The following is a 21256-nucleotide window of genomic DNA, read 5'->3' as shown; positions in this document are numbered from 1 at the left end:
GCACAAATATCTCCAACAGTCAATCCTTTAAACAACTCCCAAGACACTGCCAGACCCCTGGTGGAGTGGGCGCGTACACCGCTAGGTAGCCCTTGCCCCTTGCTGCTATACGCCAGGGAGATGGACTCCACAATCCAGTGGGAGAGACGCTGCTTAGATTAGCAAAACAGACAAAAAGCTGGTCACATAACCGGATATTCCAGGCCCGTTCAATATACGTGCGTAAAGTTCGTACCGGACACAGGGCATGTAACCTCCATTGCTCTTCAGAAGCAAAGGGAGGAGGTGAAAAGGGAAATAGCTCAAAAGCTAACGACATGTAGGACATAGCCATGACTTTTGGGGCAAAGGGTGCATTTGGATGCAACATCACCTTAGAGTCGCCCGGGGTGAACTGAGTACAGGAAGGAAAACGCGCAGAGATCCCCAACACGTTTCAGCCGAGGCCAAAGCCATGAGCAGGGAGGTTTTTGTAGGAGAGGATCTTTTCAGATCCACCGACTCCAGAGGCTCAAAGGGGGCTACACACAGCGCCTCCAAAACCAGCGCCAAATCCCATGTGGTCGCAATAGATTTAGAGACCGGTCTGAGACGTCGTACAACCTACCAGGAGCCGCACCACCAGAAGGTGAGTGCCGGTGAGGCTTCGTCAATCCCCACATGGCTGAGATAGCAGACTTTTAAAGTAGAGAATGCTCCTGTAGGAATATAAGGATGTCCCTCACAGAGCACTGAAAAGGAACAAGTCCTTTATCTTGCCACCAGCGCTCAAACGCTTGCCACTTATACGCATACAGCCCTCTCGTGGACGGAGAAGCCCTTACAGACTGAATGGTAGCAATAACATTTGATGGGAAACTCCTAGCCATCAGATTGGCCCCGTCGGGAGCCAGGCCCATAGGAACCAAATATCCTGCCAAATGATAGTTTCTACAGGTCCCCGCCTAAAAGGCGAATGATTTCCACGAACCAAGGCTGCCTGGGCCAACAGGGAGCCACAATAATTAATGGTAAGCTCTCCTTGTGCACCTTCTCCAGTGTGGGCTGAATCAGAACCACTGGCGGAAATGCGGAAAGGAGGGTCCGAGGCCACCGGTGTGACAGAGCGTCCGTTCCCAACAGACCACTCAGGTCCCTCATCGAGAAAAATAGACGACACTGCGCATTTTCTCGCTATGCGTAAAGATGTACGGTCGGCCCTGCTGAACCTCTTCCATATCTGGGCAACAACCTAGGGGAGTAGTCTCCACTCCTGAGGAAGAGGGCTCCCCTGGATAGCAGATCCGCACCCGAGTTGAGGCAACCAGGAACATGCACTGCCCGAAGTGAGAGAAAATGCGCATTGCTCCACAGCAACAGTGAGTGAGCCAAGGTGAGGAGGGGGGAGGGACCGAGTCACCCCGTCTGTTGATGTATGCGCCTGAGTACACTGTCAGAAGTTCCAGGAAAAGCCTCTTTGAAAAGATGCTAGGTGAGAGGGACAAGCCGATCGGGAGTACCAAAAACCCATAGGCTATTTCCTCGTAATGTAATCTCAGGAACTTTCTGTGACTCGGGTACATGGGCACATGAAAGTACGCATCCTTAAGATCGATGGTGGTGAACCAATGGCCGGGACACACGGACTGTAACAGCCGCTGGTTTGTGAGCATGTTGAATTTGTGAACTAGACACACATGTCTAGAATGGGGCGTAAACCCCCGTCTCTTTTTGGAACCGGGAAATACCGTCTGTACCAGCCGTCCTGGGCTTTGGACAGAGGAACCACTCGTATTGCCTGTTTCTGGAGCAGGGAGGATATTTAATCCCTTAATACTTAATACTGGTGCTGAAGCCGGGGGAACAGTCGAAGTGATGATGCTGCAAAAACGAGCCGAACAACCACGTGGAAGAAATCGGTGCATCGAAGTACATCTGTCTGTCCCTCTCCAGCAACCAAAGATGACACTGTGCCACCACAGTCGCTGCCATGCTTTTCCCGAGCGCCAGCCAGAACGGTACACCGGGACATGCGTAGAATGAAGTCGGCTGTAACACAGATCTCATCCAGGAGCTCTGCGTGGGGCTGACCTGCGGTTAAAGCCATGCCCAGCTCCACCAGCAACTCGGTCTGGCAGACCTGCAGCATAGTGACAGATAACAGGGATCAGCCGCCCCCACTGGAAGCCGAAAAGCACCAGTATTTGTTCAGTATTCACGCCCTTGTTTGCCAATGGGGCTAGGTAGCCAGCTAACTTGCCATCCCCACCCCCTCTATCCCTTCCAGATCCATGAAGGGGGCACAGCCATGCAGCATCTTTTTTTTTTTTATGTACCCTTATTTTACCAGGTCAGTTCAATCAATCAATTTCAATCAATTTTATTTTATATAGCCCTTCTTACATCAGCTAATATCTCGAAGTGCTGTACAGAAACCCAGCCTAAAACCCCAAACAGCTAGTAATGCAGGTGTAGAAGCACGGTGGCTAGGAAAAACTCCCTAGAAAGGCGAAAACCTAGGAAGAAACCTAGAGAGGAACCAGGCTATGAGGGGTGGCCAGTCCTCTTCTGGCTGTGCCGGGTGGAGATTATAACAGAACCATGCCAAGATGTTCAAAAATGTTCATAAGTGACAAGCATGGTCAAATAATAATCAGGAATAAATCTCAGTTGGCTTTTCATAGCCGATCATTAAGAGTTGAAAACAGCAGGTCTGGGACAGGTAGGGGTTCCATAACCGCAGGCAGAACAGTTGAAACTGGAATAGCAGCAAGGCCAGGCGGACTGGGGACAGCAAGGAGTCACCACGGCCGGTAGTCCCGACGTATGGTCCTAGGGCTCAGGTCTCTCAGTTGGCTTTTCATAGCCGATCATTAAGAGTTGAAAACAGCAGGTCTGGGACAGGTAGGGGTTTCGTAGCCGCAGGCAGAACAGTTGAAACTGGAATAGCAGCAAGGCCAGGCGGACTGGGGACAGCAAGGTGTCATCATGCCCGGTAGTCCTGACGTATGGTCCTAGGGCTCAGGTTCTCAGAGAGAAAGAGAGAACGAGAGAATTAGAGAGAGCATACTTAAATTCACACAGGACACTGGATAAGACAGGAGAAGTACTCCAGGTATAACCAACTAACCCCAGCCCCCCGACACATAAACTACTGCAGCATAAATACTGGAGGCTGAGACAGGAGCGGTCCGGAGACACTGTGGCCCCATCCGAAGAAACCCCCGGACAGGGCCAAACAGGAAGGATATAACCCCACCCACTCCGCCAAAGCACAGCCCCCGCACCACTAGAGGGATATCCCCAACCACCAACTTACAATCCTGAGACAAGGCCGAGTATAGCCCACAGAGGTCTCCACCACAGCACAAACCAAGGGGGGGGCGCCAACCCAGACAGGAAGATCACGTCAGTAACTCAACCCACTCAAGTGACGCACCCCTCCCAGGGACGGCATGAAAGAGCACCAGCAAGCCAGTGACTCAGCCCCTGCAACAGGGTTAGAGGCAGAGAACCCCAGTGGAGAGGGGAACCGGCCTGGCAGAGACAGCAAGGGCTGTTCGTTGCTCCAGCCTTTCCGTTCACCTTCACACTCCTGGGCCAGACTACACTCAATCATATGACCTACTGAAGAGATAAGTCTTCAGTAAAGACTTAAAGGTTGAGACCGAGTCTGCGTCTCTCACATGGGTAGGCAGACTGTTCCATAAAAATGGAGATCTATAGGAGAAAGCCCTGCCTCCCGCTGTTTGCTTAGAAATTCTAGGGACAATTAGGAGGCCTGCGTCTTGTGACCGTAGCGTACGTATTGGTATGTACGGCAGGACCAACTCGGAAAGATAGGTAGGAGCAAGCCCATGTAACGCTTTATAGGTTAACAGTAAAACCTTGAAATCAGCCCTTGCCTTAACAGGAAGCCAGTGTAGGGAAGCTAGCACTGGAGTAATATGATCAAATTTCTTGGTTCTAGTCAGGATTCTAGCAGCCGTATTTAGCACTAACTGAAGTTTATTTAGTGCTTTATCCGGGTAGCCGGAAAATAGAGCATTGCAGTAGTCTAACCTAGAAGTAACAAATGCATGGATTAATTTTTCTGCATCATTTTTGGACAGAAAATTTCTGATTTTTGCAATGTTACGTAGATGGAAAAAAGCTGTCCTTGAAACAGTCTTGATATGTTCGTCAAAAGAGAGATCAGGGTCAAGAGTAACGCCGAGGTCCTTCACAGTTTTATTTGAGACGACTTTACAACCATCAAGATGAATTGTCAGATTTAACAGAAGATCTCTTTGTTTCTTGGGACCTAGAACAAGCATCTCTGTTTTGTCCGAGTTTAAAAGTAAAAAGTTTTCAGCCATCCACTTCCTTATGTCTGAAACACAGGCTTCTAGCGAGGGCAATTTTGGGGCTTCACCATGTTTCATTGAAATGTACAGCTGTGTGTCATCCGCATAGCAGTGAAAGTTAACATTATGTTTTCGAATAACATCCCCAAGAGGTAAAATATATAGTGAAAACAATAGTGGTCCTAAAACGGAACCTTGAGGAACACCGAAATGTACAGTTGATTTGTCGGAGGACAGACCATTCACAGAGACAAACTGATATCTTTCCGACAGGTAGGATCTAAACCAGGCCAGAACTTGTCCGTGTAGACCAATTTGGGTTTCCAGTCTCTCCAAAAGAATGTGTTGACTGAGAACACATTCTAATTTACAGCAACGACCTGGGGAATAGTTACAGGGGAGAGGAGGGGGACGAAAGAGCCAATTGGAAGCTGGGGATGATTAGGTGCCCATGATGGTATGAGGGCCAGATTGGGAATTTAGCCAGGACACTGGCTTAGCTGATTGTGGGTTGGACCAGGTTGTTGTCAATTCTTCTATGAAATCCAGAAACAGGGTTAGGTGGCGCTTGACTGTGACAGCCACAGGGGTCAGGTACTTCCCACCGAACCTTGATGACTTCTGCCGCTGGGGTTGAACACGGCCACTTTACCTCCAAATGCATAGCCGCCTTGCGGCACAGTTCTATTAACGATGCGTTGGATACTAGGTTTTCCGCTGCTGCTCCCGTAGCGTGAGGAGGTGGCTGTCCCGGGAACTAAGTCCTCTTCGTCACCCAAGATACCCCCGGAGCAGTCAAGAGACACCAAGTCGTCATCTGAACCTGGGCCCTGTATGTAAACAGCCGTCTCACTATGCCCCTGTTATTATACTAGTTCCACACCCAGTCTCTCTCCGCTTCCTGCACCTCAGTCTCAGGTGATATATCGGCATCCGGGAAAGGAAAGTCGCCATTGGTAACGCCAAGCTTCCTCAAGAATGCTACATGTCTTTCCAGGGAGTTCGCCCGCAGTACGTGGCAATGCGCACACTGATTGGTTCGCGCGAGGGCCACCTGGGCATGTTCCAAGCCGAGACAAACTACGCAGAAATTATCTTTCAGAGAAATACTTTAACCGTATGACTGAGGGTATGATCTTCACCCCGAACCTGGCATAGCCATCGTCGTTTCAGTCGCTTTCTTAGCCATTTTACTCATTGTGCTAGCAAATTGAAGAAAGCTCATTGTTCGTGAATAGGAAGCTTTTGTGAAAAACATTCAAACTTCAGCACACAACGTCCAGGGGGTCTACCACTAAGGGACAGTTTAGCTGGCGCAACTTAAGAAAGTCTCGTTTTCCAATTGTTTGTTTTAGTAGCGTGAATCGTTCCTGTTCACACCGAGGTGAAGAGAGGAATAACTGAAGGAATGAATCCGAGCCTCTAAGCTTATCACCTGTGGAAGGCGGAGCTTCCAGTGAGGCGCGGATTGTGTTGGCCTTGTCAGGCGTGATTGTAGATCCTTCAACTGAAGTCGCGAGAGTGCGACTCCCCATAGTATGTTGAACTGAAGTTGACTGACTGAAAGGGAACCTTGCCTTTGTATCATAGTATATTATTTGAATCCTTCAAGAGATCAAGGTTTGAGGACTAGTCAAGTCTTCATTTTTATTCTATCAACACAGATACTTTTTGGAGCAGTTCACTTTCTTTGTTTTGTATATCATTTTGTTACCTCCTGTTTTGCAAACCGAAACCAGGCTAGCTTTTTAGTCGTCTTACAACTATTTTGTTTGTTCTCTGATGACATATAATAGCAGAATGATGTTTTATTACCACTGTTTTCACTGAGGCTAAGGGATTTCAATGGTCTTTTAAGTTAACAAAATCCTATTTTACTTGAATTGTCATATTATTCTTTTCGAATGTTTTTTGTTGTTGTTGTTGTTTTTTGTCAACCATGTTCCTTTACTGCTCTTCTGTCCACCAGTTCTGATTACTGCTCTTCTGTCCACCAGTTCTGATTACTGCTCTTCTGTCCACCAGTTCTGATTACTGCTCTTCTGTCCACCAGTTCTGATTACTGCTTTTCTGTCCACCAGTTCTGATTACTGCTCTTCTGTCCACCAGTTCTGATTACTGCTCTTCTGTCCACCAGTTCTGATTACTGCTCTTCTGTCCACCAGTTCTGATTACTTCCCTTCTGTCCACCAGTTCTGATTACTGCTCTTCTGTCCACCAGTTCTGATTACTTCCCTTCTGTCCACCAGTTCTGATTACGGCTCTTCTGTCCACCAGTTCTGATTACTGCTCTTCTATCCACCAGTTCTGATTACTGCTCTTCTGTCCACCAGTTCTGATTACTTCCCTTCTGTCCACCAGTTCTGATTACTTCCCTTCTGTCCACCAGTTCTGATTACTGCTCTTCTGTCCACCAGTTCTGATTACTGCTCTTCTGTCCACCAGTTCTGATTACGGCTCTTCTATCCACCAGTTCTGATTACTTCCCTTCTGTCCACCAGTTCTGATTACGGCTCTTCTGTCCACCAGTTCTGATTACTTCCCTTCTGTCCACCAGTTCTGATTACGGCTCTTCTGTCCACCAGTTCTGATTACTACCCTTCTGTCCACCAGTTCTGATTACTTCCCTTCTGTCCACCAGTTCTGATTACTGCTCTTCTGTCCACCAGTTCTGATTACGGCTCTTCTATCCACCAGTTCTGATTACTTCCCTTCTGTCCACCAGTTCTGATTACGGCTCTTCTGTCCACCAGTTCTGATTACTTCCCTTCTGTCCACCAGTTCTGATTACTGCTCTTCTGTCCACCAGTTCTGATTACGGCTCTTCTATCCACCAGTTCTGATTACTTCCCTTCTGTCCACCAGTTCTGATTACGGCTCTTCTGTCCACCAGTTCTGATTACTTCCCTTCTGTCCACCAGTTCTGATTACTGCTCTTCTGTCCACCAGTTCTGATTACTGCATTCTCTGTCACCTTTATTATTACTAACACTTCATGCACATTCTTGCTGTGGAGAACTTGCACATGCATTCAACAGTCTTTTTCTGTTAAGAAATGAAATCTTGTTGTTCACTGTTGTTCACCACCAATAATGCATTTTCAAAGCCATGATTTTATTTATTCGTTTAGTGAATTGGTGTTGATGATGATATTTGCCACCACAACCGACACAAAAAAATTACTTTCTCAAATAAATTCCAAACTTGCTGGATGCAATCAAGATGGCAAATATGTCTAAACTAGTGGAACATTTAAAAATAAATCCTATAATAATAATAATAATAGTACTTGTGAAACAACCCATTGTGCTACTAAGACTGCATTTGTATTACTCTGTATGTAAATATGACAATGTATTGATATATCAAATAAATTGGTTTCCTACTTATCATCTACAGTTGTTTTCAGTCATGTTTTGGTTCAACCTCAGCCTCTAGTGGTGTCTTTGGACTGTGAAAGTTTGTAGAGAACCGTTTTGTCGAGAGACAGAGAAAAATTGAAAATTTCTGGCCAATATGCCCAGACATGTCTGGGGAAAATAGCTAATTCTGAGAAAATTCAGAGATAATTTTTCCTCTAGGTGATCAGGAAAGAGAGAGAAGACCGTTTCAGAACAGCAGGTGAAAAGCAGAACAGGTGAAAACTCTGACTTTCAAGACCTCAGAGCAGCCTGAAGTCAGACAAGCACAGTCAACGAGGGATGAGAAGAGAGATCGATGGGAGCCAGAGAAAGAGGTGAGAGGAGGTCTGCTGCAAAGGGCCATTCTGAACAAGAGGCCAACCTGTCTCATTGAGAAGCTTCCAAACTGTAGCAGCATGACTGTCCTGCTTACAGCCAGGAGGATAAAGAAAGAACAGATCTCTGGAGGGGAAAGACTGAGGGGAGGAAAGAAGGAAAAGGGTTGAGAGGAGGAGAGGGACAGAGAGGAGGAGAGGAACAGAGAGGGGGACAGGGACAGAGAGGAGGAGAGGAGGAGGAGAGGGACAGAGAGGAGGAGAGGGACAGAGAGGAGGAAAGGGACAGAGAGGGGGAGAGGAACAGAGAGGGGGACAGGGACAGAGAGGAGGAGGAGAGGGACAGAGAGGAGGAGAGGGACAGAGAGGAGGAGAGGGAAAGAGGAGGAGAGGGACAGAGGAGGAGAGGAACAGAGAGGGGGACAGGGACAGAGAGGAGGAGAGGAGGAGGAGAGGGACAGAGAGGAGGAGAGGGACAGAGAGGAGGAAAGGGACAGAGAGGGGGAGAGGAACAGAGAGGGGGACAGGGACAGAGAGGAGGAGAGGAGGAGGAGAGGGACAGAGAGGAGGAGAGGGACAGAGGGACAGAGAGGAGGAGAGGGAAAGAGGAGGAGAGGGACAGAGGAGGAGAGGGACAGAGAGGAGGAGAGGGACAGAGAGGAGGAGAGGGACAGAGAGGAGGACAGGGACAGAGAGGTGGACAGGGACAGAGAGGAGGATAGGGACAGAGAGGAGGACAGGGACAGAGAGGAGGAGAGGGACAGAGAGGAGGAGAGGGACAGAGAGGAGGACAGGGACAGAGAGGTGGACAGGGACAGAGAGGAGGAGAGGGACAGAGAGGAGGAGAGGGACAGAGAGGAGGAGAGGGACAGAGCGGAGGACAGGGACAGAGAGGAGGAGGACAAGGACAGAGAGAAGGAGAGGGACAGAGAGGAGGAGGAGAGGGACAGAGAGGAGGAGGAGAGGAGGAGAGGGACAGAGAGGAGGAGAGGGACAGAGAGGAGGACAGGGACAGAGAGGAGGTGAGGAGGACAGGAACAGAGAGGAGGAGAGGGACAGAGAGGAGGGGGAGAGGGACAGAGGAGGAGAGGGACAGAGAGGAGGAGGAGAGGGACAGAGAGGAGGAGAGGGACAGAGAGGAGGAGAGGAGGAGGAGAGGGACAGAGAGGTGGGAGGTGTACTGCAGTGTATTTGCTTGGCACTTGTCATGAAAACAAGGAGCAGTCGTGGTTTCCCCTCCCGACCCCATCCCTCCCCGACCCCATCCCTCCCCGACCCCATCCCTCCCCGATCCCATCCCTCCCTGTCAGTCTGCTCTGGTCTGTAATGACTAATGGGACAGATCAGGCTATGTCCGGCAAGAGATGAATGTACTGGTGTTTTCCTTGGACAAAAACATCTGCCATTAAACCCAACCTATACCTGTCCTATATAGTGCACTTAATAGGGAATAGGGTGCCAATTGGGACACAGCCCTTATGTTGGCTGAAGATGTCTCTGACAGTCACCCTGGCTGGCTTGCATTAGCACCCTGTCACACTCTCTCACACACACACACACACACACACACACTTGCGCAGGCGCTCACACAATCACACCCTGTCACTCACCTAACTAACATGGCTTAGTGGAGTCTGGAACCATCTCTCGCTCTGATCTCTGGAACAGTGGTGATTGACAGTGACAGGGTGTGTGTGCGTGTGTGTCCACTCCACACAGCCAGTATGTCCACACTGAGTGCAGTGGAATAGATGAGAGAGTAGAGGGGGGGGGGAAACAGGGCTCCTGCAGTGCTACAAAGCTCCAAACGGGCATTATAGAGTGTTGTTGAAGCCTGTTACGGGTCAGTCCCTCCTGCTGATGGAATCCATCAGAGGCTGAGTGAAGAAACGCTTAATGAGACGTGACTGGAGGAGAGGAGAGACAATCTGATTTCGGCGAGACTATAATTTATATAGTTTCCGTCCCAAATGGCACCCTTTTTTCTCTATTAAGGACACTAGATTTGTCCAGGTCCCAGAGTACTGCATTGTGTAGTAGTGTACTATGTTTAGGGTATAGAGGGAATGGGAGGATGTGAAGGGATTCATTTATCTTATTAAAGTCCTCCTGTAGCTCAGTTGGTAGAGCATGGCGCTTGCAACGCCAGGGTTGTGGGTTCGATTCCCACGGGGGGCCAGTATGAAAAATATATGCACTCATTTAACTGTAAGTCGCTCTGGATAAGAGCGTCTGCTAAATGACTAAAATGTTACAGACAGGAGACTAGTTTTAAGGCTACTTTTAAAGGGGGCTACTATAAAAGATTAGGGGGAAACTGGGTTTCACTGAAAACAATTATTGATGAAAATAGTTATTTTATAGTTATTTTTATTATTGTTAACTTAATCTTGGGAATAATCTCGGAGACAAAGGGCATGTTTATAGGGTGTGTATAACGTTTGGTTCCACAACTTGTAATATCATTCACAAACAGAAGGTGGTGCTCAGTGTCCAGTTTCAGGTGTCTGTCAAACGTCTTTCCACCTGAAACCTCTGTACAGTATTTGATCTTAGACCTGTCTTTCCACCTGAAACCTCTGCACAGTATTTGATCTTAGACCTGTCTTTCCACCTGAAACCTCTGCACAGTATTTGATCTTAGACCTGTCTTTCCACCTGAAACCTCTGCACAGTATTTGATCTTAGACCTGTCTTTCCACCTGAAACCTCTGCACAGTATTTGATCTTAGACCTGTCTTTCCACCTGAAACCTCTGCACAGTATTTGATCTTAGACCTGTCTTTCCACCTGAAACCTCTGCACAGTATTTGATCTTAGACCTGTCTTTCCACCTGAAACCTCTGCACAGTATTTGATCTTAGACCTGTCTTTCCACCTGAAACCTCTGCACAGTATTTGATCTTAGACCTGTCTTTCCACCTGAAACCTCTGCACAGTATTTGATCTTAGACCTGTCTTTCCACCTGAAACCTCTGTACAGTATTTGATCTTAGACCTGTCTTTCCACCTGAAACCTCTGCACAGTATTTGATCTTAGACCTGTCTTTCCACCTGAAACCTCTGTACAGTATTTGATCTTAGACCTGTCTTTCCACCTGAAACCTCTGTACAGTATTTGATCTTAGACCTGTCTTTCCACCTGAAACCTCTGTACAGTATTTGATCTTAGACCTGTCTTTCCACCTGAAACCTCTGCACAGTATTTGATCTTAGACCTGTCTTTCCACCTGAAACCTCTGCACAGTATTTGATCTTAGACCTGTCTTTCCACCTGAAACCTCTGCACAGTATTTGATTTTAGACCTTATCCAAAGTACCTAACTAATTTCTGCTCTGATATAATCCTTGTTTAGACCTCGTAGCTGTCTATTTACCGCCACAAACCAATGCTGGCTCTAAGACCGCACTCAACAAGCTGAATAGGGCCATCAGCAAACAGGAAAACGCTCATGCAGAGGCAGCGCTCCTAGTGGCCGGGGACTTTAATGCAGGGAAACTTAAATCCGTTCTGCCTAATTTCTACCAGCATGTTAAATGTGCAACCAGAGGGAAAAAAACACTCTAGACCACCTCTACTCCACACACAGAGACGCGTACAAAGCTCTCCCTCGCCCTCCATTTGGCAAATCTGACCATAATTATATCCTCCTGATTCCTGCTTAGAAGCAAAAACTAAAGCAGGAAGTACCAGTGACTCGCTCAATACAGAAGTGGTCAGATGACGCAGATGCTAAGCTACAGGACTGTTTTGCTAGCACAGACTGGAATATGTTCCGGGATTCTTCCGATAGCATTGAGGAGTACACCACATCAGTCACTGGCTTCATCAATAAGTGCATCGATGATATCGTCCCCACAGTGACTGTACGTACATACCCCAACCAGAAGCCATGAACTAAAGGGTAGAGCTGCTGCTTTCAAGGAGCGGGACTCTAACCCGGACGCTTATAAGAAATCCTGCTATGCCCTCTGACGAACCATCAAACAGGCAAAGCGTCAATACAGGACTAAGATTGAATCATACTACCCCGGCTACGATGCTTGTCGGATGTGGCAGGGCTTGCAAACTGTTAAGGACTACAAAGAGAAGCACAGCCGCGAGCTGCCCAGTGACACAAGCCTACCAGACGAGCTAAACCACTTCTATGCTCGCTTTGAGGCAAGCAACACTGAAGCATGCATGAGAGCACCAGCTGTTCCGGATGACTATGTGATCACGCTCTCCGTAGCTGATGTGAGTAAGACCTTTAAACAGGTCAACATTCACAAGGCCGCAGGTCCAGACGGATTACCAGGACGTGTACTCCGAGCATGCGCTGAGCAACTTGCAAGTGTCTTCACTGACATTTTCAACCTGTCCCTGACTGAGTATGTAATACCAACATGTTTCAAGCAGACCACCATAGTCTCTGTGCCCAAGAACACTAAAGTAACCTGCCTAAATGACTACCAACCCGTAGCACTCACGTCTGTAGCCATGAAGTGCTTTGAAAGGCTGGTAATGGCTCACATCAACACCATTATCCCAGAAACCCTAGACCCACTCCAATTTACAGATCCACAGATGATGCAATCTCTATTGCGCTCCACACTGCCCTTTCCCACCTGGACAAAAGGAACACCTATGTGAGAATGCTATTTATTGACTACAGTTCAGCGTTCAACAACATAGTGCCCTCAAATCTCATCACTAAGCTAAGGACCCTGGGACTAAACACCTCCCTCTGCAACTGGATCCTGGACTTCCTGACGGGCCGCCCCCAGGTGGTAAGGGTAGGTAACAACACATCTGCCACGCTGATCCTCAACACAGGGGCCCCTCAGGGGTGCGTGCTCAGTCCCCTCCTGTACTCCCTGTTCACCCATGACAGCATGGCCAAGCCCGCCCCCATTCTCATCGACAGGGTTGTAGTGGAGCAGGTTGAGAGCTTCAAGTTCCTTGGTGTCCACATCACCAATAAGCTGTCATGGTCCAAACACACCAAGACAGTCGTGAAGAGGGCACTACAAAGCCTATTCTCCCTCAGGAGACTGAAAATATTTGGCATGGGTCCTCAGATCCTCAAAAGGTTCTACAGCTGCACCATCCTGACTGGTTGCATCACCGCCTGGTATGGCAACTGCTCGGCCTCCGACCGCGAGGCACTACAGAGGGTAGTGCGCACTGTAAGGTCTACCCCTGTTGTATTAGGCGCATGTGACAAATAACATTTGATTTGATTTGATCCAAAGCACCTAACTCATTTCTGCTCTGGTATAATCCTGGTTTAGACCTCATCCTGTCTAAAGCTCCACCCACGATGACACATACGCCTCTCAAGATATTTCAAACCTTAGAAAGGTCACATCCTTTCAAAGTTTTCGTTGTAAGATGCTGGTAGATTTTCAGATCAGTTTCCATTAAGTGTTGAAAGTTGACAGAAGTAAATAAATACCTGTTTTTTTTTACACTATCTCCAGAAAGGTTCCTTTCTAGAACGTCGGTCAATGAAAGAGATGGTGAAATATGATAATCTTATTGTGTCCTAAAAGATCCCATTGTGTTGTCAAAAGAACAACAAGCTGGACAGTATTCCTTTGTATACAGTGGGGGAAAAAAGTATTTAGTCAGCCACCAATTGTGCAAGTTCTCCCACTTAAAAAGATGAGAGAGGCCTGTAATTTTCATCATAGGTACACGTCAACTATGACAGACAAAATGAGATTTTTTTTCTCCAGAAAATCACATTGTAGGATTTTTAATGAATTTATTTGCAAATTATGGTGGAAAATAAGTATTTGGTCAATAACAAAAGTTTCTCAATACTTTGTTATATACCCTTTGTTGGCAATGACACAGGTCAAATGTTTTCTGTAAGTCTTCAAAAGGTTTTCACACACTGTTGCTGGCATCTCCTGAGTGGCGCAGTGGTCGAAGGCCACTAGAGATCCTGGTTCGAATCCAGGCTCTGTCGCAGCCGGCCGCGACCGGGAGACTCATGGGCGGTGCACAATTGGCCCAGCGTCGTCCAGGGTAGGGGAGGGAATGGCCGGCAGGGATGTAGCTCAGTTGATAGAGCATGGCGTTTGCAACGCCAGGGTTGTGGGTTCGATTCCCACGGGGGGCCAGTATAAAAAAAAATGTATTCACTAACTGTAAGTCGCTCTGGATAAGAGCGTCTGCTAAATGACTAAAATGTAAATGTAATGTAAAATGTATTTTGGCCCATTCCTCCATGCAGATCTCCTCTAGAGCAGTGATGTTTTGGGGCTGTCGCTGGGCAACACGGACTTTCAACTCCCTCCAAAGATTTTCTATGGGGTTGAGATCTGGAGACTGGCTAGGCCACTCCAGGACCTTGAAATGCTTCTTACGAAGCCACTCCTTCGTTGCCAGGGCGGTGTTTTTGGGATCATTGTCATGCTGAAAGACCCAGCCACGTTTCATCTTCAATGCCCTTGCTGATGGAAGGAGGTTTTCACTCAAAATCTCACGACACATGGCCCCATTCATTCTTTCCTTTACACGGATCAGTCGTCCTGGTCCCTTTGCAGAAAAACAGCCCCAAAGCATGATGTTTCCACCCCCATGCTTCACAGTAGGTATGGTGTTCTTTGGATGCAACTCAGCATTCTTTGTCCTCCAAACACGACGAGTTGAGTTTTTACCAAAAAGTTCTATTTTGGTTTCATCTGACCATATGACATTCTCCCAATCCTCTTCTGGATCATCCAAATGCACTCTAGCAAACTTCAGACGGGCCTGGACATGTACTGGCTTAAGCAGTGGGACACGTCTGGCACTGCAGGATTTGAGTCCCTGGCGGCGTAGTGTGTTACTGATGGTAGGCTTTGTTACTTTGGTCCCAGCTCTCTGCAGGTCATTCACTAGGTCCCCCCAGATCGAGGGAGATTATCAGTGGTCTTGTATGTCTTCCATTTCCTAATAATTGCTCCCACAGTTGATTTCTTCAAACCAAGCTGCTTACCTATTGCAGATTCAGTCTTCCCAGCCTGGTGCAGGTCTACAATTTTGTTTCTGGTGTCCTTTGACAGCTCTTTGGGTCTTGGCCATAGTGGAGTTTGGAGTGTGACTGTTTGAGGTTGTGGACAGGTGTCTTTTATACTGATAACAAGTTCAAACAGGTGCCATTAATACAGGTAACGAGTGGAGGACAGAGGAGCCTCTTAAAGAAGAAGTTACAGGTCTGTGAGAGCCAGAAATCTTGCTTGTTTGTAGGTGACCAAATACTTATTTTCCACCATAATTTGCAAATAAATTCATTAAAAATCCTACAATGTGATTTTCTGGATTTTTTTCTTCTCAATTTGTCTGTCATAGTTGACGTGTACCTATGATGAAAATTACAGGCCTCTCTCATCTTTTTAAGTGGGAGAACTTGCACAATTGGTGGCTGACTAAATACTTTTTTTCCCCACTGTAGTTAGTTATACACAATAGCGTTTATGATACCATTAATGTGTGTAGCGCTCATGTTTAATTTAGTTGTTCTGGCAGTTTCAGTCAGCCAGGCTATTCTCTCAGGAAGAGAGTGGGGTGTGATCCCCTCTGGTCATGGCAGTTTGAGTCAGCCAGGCTGTTCTCTCAGGAAGAGAGTGGGGTGTGATCACCTCTGGTCATGGCAGTTTGAGTCAGCCAGGCTGTTCTCTCAGGAAGAGAGTGGGGTGTGATCACCTCTGGTCATGGCAGTTTGAGTCAGCCAGGCTGTTCTCTCAGGAAGAGAGTGGGGTGTGATCACCTCTGGTCATGGCAGTTTGAGTCAGCCAGGCTGTTCTCTCAGGAAGAGAGTGGGGTGTGATCACCTCTGGTCATGGCAGTTTGAGTCAGCCAGGCTGTTCTCTCAGGAAGAGAGTGGGGTGTGATCACCTCTGGTCATGGCAGGAAGAGAGTGGGGTGTGATCACCTTTGAAAGCCAGGCTGTTCTCTCAGGAAGAGAGTGGGGTGTGATTACCTTTGAAAGCCAGGTGAGGGTGTCAGACCGACCCAACTGGTCCTACTGGTTTTCAGTTTCTGTTCCTGTTTTCTCTCCCACTCCTCCCCCCCTCTCCGCCCTCAGCTCCTCCCCCCTCTCCGCCCTCAGCTCCTCCCCCCTCCCCGCCCCCAGCTCCTCCCCCCTCCCCGCTCCCAGCCCTATGTGGCTGGCTCAGTTGGTAGAGTATGGCGCTTGCAACGCTAGGGTTGTGGGTTCAATTCCCGGGGGGGGGGGGGGGCAAGTACGAAAATGTATGCACTCACTAGTGTAAGTCGCTCTGGATAAGAGCGTCTGCTAAATGAGGAGGAAGAGAGTTTGTGAATCCCTCTGGCTTTCCTCAACACTCTAAGCACTACAGTTTAATCAGCTGATATAAAACAATGTCTAAATAGGCCTATATTTTCTGAATTTGTCAGATTACAGTTTGATTTAAAAATCTATCTTCATTAAGTGGTCATAATATACGGTCAAATGTCTATCTGTAGTCTATGTCCATCGTTAGAGATCTGAAGTGGGCAGCTAGCTGGGTCATTCCTACAATGTAGTGCCTTTTCTGTCACTTCTTATTTAGTGTAAAATCTGGATTACAAAAGGCTTTAAATAAGGTCAGGTGTCCTTTACCTTAACACAAAAATATGGACACTTCTTTTTCAGTGCTCTTTTTGCCATGTCCCCGGGTGTTATTCATCAACTTCCACGAGAAACATGTCATTATTTTATAGTCCTAGTTAAATTCCCTATCATCAATAACGTTTTTTTTTCATGATTATTGTATCCGTGTGTCCCTGATATCACTGTCCACCCTGTTAGTTTATTGTAATTCTCCTTTAAGAAAACAACCCCTTTATAAACACTATTTTTCCAAGTTTCATTTACTTAGTCTGTATGTCCCACTCATACATTTCCACCCTGTTAGGCAAAATTATAGAGAAAATTTCCAAATATTAAAATATAAGTTAGAATCCTGTTCAAGTGTTAACCATTATGCTAGCTCAATCTTGCTCACTCACAGAGCTATGGCTAATTTAGGCCGTGAATGTCAACCCTGTTAGGTTCCACCCTGTTAGGATTATGCACCTAACAGGCTGGAAAATGCACCTAGAAAGATGTAGTGCCTGAGCTTAACCAAAATGTTTTTCTGAATGTCAAATGTCCTTTTTCCTGATAGAATACTTTATTTGATTTTTTTTAATATACACTTTTTTTCCCCCAAAACGTTATGAGGTCCAAAAGGAACCGCATTGTAGGAATGACCCAGCTATTAGGCTGGCAGCAGCAGCAGTGCTGAGTACTGTTAACCTGCCTGGTCTTAGAGGGATCCGTTTCAATGTAACACCAGCTCTAAGGTATAGCCACACCTACAGTGCATTCGGGAAATTGGATGGATGGGGAGCGTCGCTGTACAGCTATTTTCAAGTCTCCAGAGATGTTCAATCAGGTTCAAGTCCGGGCTCTGGCTGTGCCACTCAAGGACATTCAGAGACTTGTCCCGAAGCCACTCCTGCGTTGTCTTGGCTGTGTGCTTAGGGTTGTTGTCCTGTTGGAAGGTGAACCTTCACCCCAGTGTGAGGTCCTGAGCGATCTGTAGCAGATTTTCATGAAGGATCTCTCTGTACTTTGCTCTGTTCATCTTTCCCTTGATTCTGACTAGTCTCCCAGTCCCTGCCGCTGAAAAACATTCCTACAGCATGATGCTGCCACCACCATGCTTCACCGTAGGGATGGTGCCAGTTTTCCTCCAGACGTGACGCTTGGCATTCAGGCCAAAGAGTTCAATCTTGATTTCATCAGATCAGAGAATTGTCTTTCTCATGGTCTGAGAGTATTCTGGACATAGCTCATCCTATATAACTACTGCTGTACATACTGTATTCTGGACATAGCTCATATGGCTTTTCCTTTGCAACTCTGCCTAGAAGGTCAGCATCCCGGAGTCGCCTCTTCACTGTTGACGTTGAGACTGGTGTTTTGCGGGTACTATTTAATGAAGCTGCCAGTTGAGGACCTGTGAGGCGTCTGTTTCTCAAACTAGACACTCTAATGTATTTGTCCTCTTGCTCAGTTGTGCACCGGGGCCTCCCACTCCTCTTTCTATTCTGGTTAGAGCCAGTTTGCGCTGTTCTGTGAAGGGAGTAGTACACAGCGTTCCTGAGCATTTGGGAAGATTATTTTTATTGTAAACTTTTACTTTAATCTTCTAGTTAGAATAACTAGATTTAATCATTGTTTGTTTTGTTCTTTGAGTCATACTATTAGGTTTCTGCTTCATTACGGTAGCAATCTGCTTGATCACTCTTGATACATTCACTGAATAATACACTAACTCATTCCTTAAACTCTCAAACCACTGAGTCATTGTACGTGTGAAATCTGTTTTTAATGGCTTTCAAATCACTTGTCCTTCATTTATCTGATGTCATAAAGCACCTGAAGCAGAAGGGTTTTATTGAATCGTTAGCATTCTTTCTGGGGTGTATAACCTCGTCATCTGGCTCCTCCTCCTCTCATTTAGTTCAGTTCAGAGGTGAGAGAGAGGAGAGCTCGGACACACGCCAGTCCTCGGTTGGTTCTCTAACCAACAGCCATGCAGCATGGACCGGTCCTACATGGGCCACTGCCACTGCTTACAGTGTCTACGGGAAGCCACCTCAGTCCTATGTGGACCCGGCCTACAGTGCCTTGCAAAAGTATTCATGCCCCTTGGCGTTTTTCCTATTTTGTTGCATTACAACTTGTAATTTAAATTGATTTTTATTTGGATTTCATGTAATGGACATACACAAAATAGTCCAAATTGGTGAAGTGAAATGGAAAAAATTACTGTATTCACCCCCTTTGCTATGAAGCCCCTAAATAAGATCTGGTGCAACCAATTACCTTCAGAAGTCACATAATTAGTTAATTAAAGTCCACCTGTGTCACGTTCGTTCAAGGACGGGTCAGACCAAGGCACAGCGTGATATGCGTACATGTTTATTAACTTATCAACACAACGACAAAACAACAAACGAAACGTGAAGTCCAAGGTAGAACACACAACATACCTTACACGGAACAAGATCCCACAACTACACAGTGCCAATAGACTGCCTAAGTATGACAACGGGCGACAGCTGCCTCTGATTGGGAACCACACCGGCCAACATAGATCCACACATACTAGATTTACAACATAGAATAAACACAACACAGAATATACACACCCTGACTCAACATATACGAGTCCCCTGAGTCAGGGCGTGACAGTACCCCCCCCAAAGGTACGAACTCCGACCGCACAACCTTCACTTAACAGGGTAGGGGCCGGGTGGGCATTCCGCCTCAGAGGCGGATCCGGCTCCGGGCGAGACGACCTCTTTCTCTCCGCCTCCCTGTTGCGCCCCTGGTCCAGTCTGGACCTCGGCGCACTGCTTCCCCTCTCCTTCCTCCCACGATACGCCAGGCCCTGTCTGGACCCTGGTGTGGGAGACCCCGAACCTGGAGAGGAGCTGACGTTATGGTCTGGACTGGAGCCGCTGACCGGAGCTGGACTGGGCACCGGTGGAGCGGACTGCTCTGGCTCCGGAGTGGAGCCGCTGACCGGAGCTGGACTGGACCCCGGTGGAGCGGACTCCTCTGGCTCCGGAGTGGAGCCGCTGACCGGAGCTGGACTGGACCCGGTGGAGCGGACTGCTCTGGCTCCGGAGTGGAGCAGCTGACCGGAGCTGGATCAGGCACCGGTGGAGCGGACTGCTCTGGCTCCGGAGTGGAGCCGCTGACCGGAGCTGGATTGGACCCCGGTGGAGCGGACTCCTCTGGCTCCGGAGTGGAGCCGCTGACCGGAGCTGGACTGGACCCCGGTGGAGCGGACTGCTCTGGCTCCGGAGTGGAGCCGCTGACCGGAGCTGGACTGGACCCCGGTGGAGCGGACTCCTCTGGCTCCGGAGTGGAGCCGCTGACCGGAGCTGGACTAGACCCCGGTGGAGCGGACTGCTCTGGCTCCGGAGTGGAGCAGCTGACCAGAGCTGGATCAGGCACCGGTGGAGCGGACTGCTCTGGCTCCGGAGTGGAGCCGCTGACCGGAGCTGGACTGGACCCCGGTGGAGCGGACTGCTCTGGCTCCGGAGTGGAGCCGCTGACCGGTGCCGGACCAGGCACCGGTGGAACGGGCAGGGCCGTGCCGGACTGGACACAGGCCGGGCTGACTTGCGACGCGCACCACTGGTTTGGTGCGAGGAGCAGGCCGGGCCAGACTGGCGACGCGCACCACTGGCTTGGTGCGAGGAGCAGGAACAGGCCGGGCCGGACTGGCGACGCGCACCACTGGCTTGGTGCGAGGAGCAGGAACAGGCCATACCGGACTGGGAACACGCACCACTAGCTTGGTGCGAGGAGCAGGAACGGGCCGGGCCGGACTGGGAACACGCACCACTGGCTTGGTGCGAGCAGCAGGAACGGGCTGGACCGGACTGGTGACACGCACCACTGACTTGGTGCGAGGAGTAGGACTGTGTCCCTTTATTAACCCCCCCTCCTTCTGCTGCCTAACCAGCTCCTCTCTCCGTGCCTCCACTATTTCCTTCTCCCTTTGAGCCTCCTGTAGCGCCTCCCTATGACCGGATAACTCCTGCTCCCGCCTCCTCTCCTAACCTGCAGATCTGCCCTTCCACGGACTCCTGCTGCCTCGTCGTCCACCCCGTGTGCCCCCCCCAAACATTTTCTTGGGGTTGCCTCTCGGGTCTCCGTCGTCGGCACTGTTTGTGCCGTTTCTCCTCTCCTACCTGGGCATCTACCTTCATCGCCTCCCAATAACGGACGGCCTCCTCCTCTGTAATTCTGTCACGTTCGGTCAAGGACGGGTCAGACCAAGGCGCAGCGTGATATGCGTACATGTTTATTAACTTATCAACACAACGACAAAACAACAAACGAAACGTGAAGTCCAAGGTAGAACACACAACATACCTTACACGGAACAAGATCCCACAACTACACAGTGCCAATAGACTGCCTAAGTATGACAACGAGCGACAGCTGCCTCTGATTGGGAACCACACCGGCCAACATAGATCCACACATACTAGATGGACAACATAGAATAAACACAACACAGAATATACACACCCTGACTCAACATATACGAGTCCCCTGAGTCAGGGCGTGACAACCTGTGTGAAATCTAAGTGTCACATGATCTGTCACATGATCTCAGTATATATACACCTGTTCTGAAAGACCCC

Source organism: Coregonus lavaretus (assembly GCF_964263955.1).
Source record: "Coregonus lavaretus genome assembly, chromosome: 30".
NCBI lineage: Eukaryota > Metazoa > Chordata > Actinopteri > Salmoniformes > Salmonidae > Coregonus > Coregonus lavaretus.
The sequence above is the reverse complement of the archived record's forward strand: the minus strand, read 5'-3'. Positions refer to the sequence as shown.